A 2,757-nucleotide genomic window follows, 5' to 3' on the forward strand; every position below is an offset into this window, starting at 1 on the left:
AATTGAAATAAAGTAGAAAAACTTACTTTTTGGCATACAAATTACTTTTTTTTGTGTAAAATTGTCTGTGTTTGAAAAAATGTGCTGATTTTTCACATGTGATAGCAGTTCTGAATTGGGCATGTACAGGATGAATAACATCATTTGAAACTTAGCCCTGATTGGAGAAATTGGAAGTGTTACAACTGACCCACGTTACAACTATCCCCGGTCTCCCCTACACTTTCTTTCTTTCTTTCTAAAATTGGGATACCTGCTGGGGTTTTTTTTTTAATTGTTTTATTACTAATTCATTACTTTTATTTTTACTAAGTGGTAATCTGTGAGTGAACATCTATAAAGCACGGATTCAGGATAAATGCCTTTTAAAAAAAGAAAAAAGTTGTATTTGCTTATGTAGAGATATGTGTAGGTCAGCAGTCGGCCAATTCACAAATAATGGAAAGCTGAACATCCGTAGGTTACTTTCAAAATAAAAGTCAGCCTATTAGTCATTTGGTGTTTCAGTAGAAGTGATCAAACGCGTGTAAAATTAAGATACGTCTCTTCATATGCATGTAAATACACTTAATTATTTTTCTTTTACATTTTTTGTTTTCAAAAATAACAACTGAAACTTTCTTTTATTTGAAAAATCTAAATTCGAGCAACTCAAACTCACCTGTTTGAGTTGCTGAGATTTTAATGATAATTTTGTGACTCAAATTTAAAAAGAACAACTGTACTTGACCAGAAACAAAAACAATCTGCAAACAGTGGTTAAAGAACTAATAACACAACCAGAAAGCCACAAATATGATCTAATCTTCACTTTTACATGTAATTAAATGTGTTTACTTGTAACCTTTCTTTACAAATGTACATCCACACCCAGAGACAGGGTCACAAAGTCTGCAAGTGTTTTAGTTAGAAGCTCAGGTCATGATGACACACAAACAGAGGCAGAACTTCAGCAGCAGCAGGCACCTACACACACACACACACACACACACACACACACACATGCATATGTGTGTGTATGTATATGCATATGTGTGTGTACTTGTGTGTTTACTTGTGTGTGTTGTTTAAGATAACAAAGAAAGAAAGAAGAAGAAAGTAAAGCCTGAATTTCAGCACAAGAAAAGATATTTTTTAAATTTGGAACTGACAAATGGCTGAATAAACTTCGTCTTATAGGCATCTTTCAGTCCAACATGTAGTTTCAATCAAACATAACCACACTGAGGTATAAAGACAGACTTCAGCACGGCAGAATCCTGTTTCACAAAGCAGTGCTCAGAAACAGAGCTCTAACATCAGCTCATCCCCATGCTTGGCTCATTTGTTTGTTAAATATTGGAAAAGTGAAGTTTGTTTGCACAGGTTTGCCCAGAAGCGCAGCCAAGGGGTGGCCATGGGTGCCTCTGACCCTGACCCCTTCAAAACAAAAGCATAAATCATGAATAACATTTTTTACAGAATGTTGGGATTATAAAGAGACTTCTGAGAACTAACACAATGAAAAGAAACTTGGAAAATGCTGGCCACACCTCACAATGACTGGCCTGTTATTGGGGTGGAAGGTCTTAGAGCTTATATCTCACAGCAACTGCTCTTGTAGTACTCCATTCAAATTGTAATCTTAGAACCTTTATTGACACCTTTAAACCTTAGCAGCTCCTTCAGATTTTTTATTAATGTAGATTATATAGAAAATACATAAAATAGGCTATTTGAACTACTGTATGTAAATATGTAAATATACTACTTGGTCCACAGTGATTTCCAGCAGGAAAAAATCTGTTTCTGTGCCACCACCAAAATAACAAATGATACGACTCTGGCCACCCGGATCAAACCCGTGTGACACCACAGAGTTATACCGCTTCTAAGTGAGGAACTGGTTTTGTAGAGCCACCTAGAAAACTGAAAATACGCAGGCTTAATGTGTTTGGCTCAAAGGTTTCTTTTATAATGTAAAACTCCAGATAAGCCAGATGCTTAGTTAAAGATTTTTGAAACTCAGAAATTCTCTCTTCCTTGGTAGTAAAAGAAGACCGAGAGCTTTAAAAACTATCCAGGAACTAATCTCTGTCACATTAAGAAAGAAAGAAAAAGTGTTTTTTCATGAGAACTCTTGGTGGCTGGCCAGGGTAACAGTGGTGAACGTTGGGTGGAAAATTGATCAATTTGTGTGGTGTTTTTGGAAATGTATGTAATGTTTTCATTGCAAAATTACACTGTTTGTCCTCAATAACCCTAAATGTTTTGGGGTTTGTTTGTTTTTGTTTTATTGTAAATTTACAGCTTTAATCGTACAAATTGTTAGTGTTTTCCTGCTGAATTTTACACTTTTTATCTTCTAAATTTACAAATTTATTCTAAATTTTTTTTTGTCATAACTTTGGAATTTTTTGTGTAAATTTACAAAACTGATTTAAAAATAAATTAATGTTATCTCATAAATATGTATTTTTTCTGCTAAATGTACTTATTTAACTTTTTTTTATTTAAAAGAACTTCAGTGTTTTCTCATGAATTTCTTTTTTATTCTGTAAATTTACAACTTTAAGCTTGAAAGATGTGAGGGTTTTTTTCCACAGAAACAAAGGGGTTTTTTTTGTGAAATTTGCATCCTTTTTACGGAATCGTGTATTTATTTATACCCACTGCGCTTCATTAGTACACCGTGGTGACTATATTCCATTTTGTTTAGAATATTTTATTTTGAAAGCATTTAAGCACACTTCCGGCACCGAGGTGAATTTCTGCAGC

This window comes from Neolamprologus brichardi, chromosome 15 (genome assembly GCF_056152115.1).
Source record: "Neolamprologus brichardi isolate AB-2024 chromosome 15, ASM5615211v1, whole genome shotgun sequence".
NCBI classification, from domain to species: Eukaryota; Metazoa; Chordata; class Actinopteri; order Cichliformes; family Cichlidae; genus Neolamprologus; species Neolamprologus brichardi.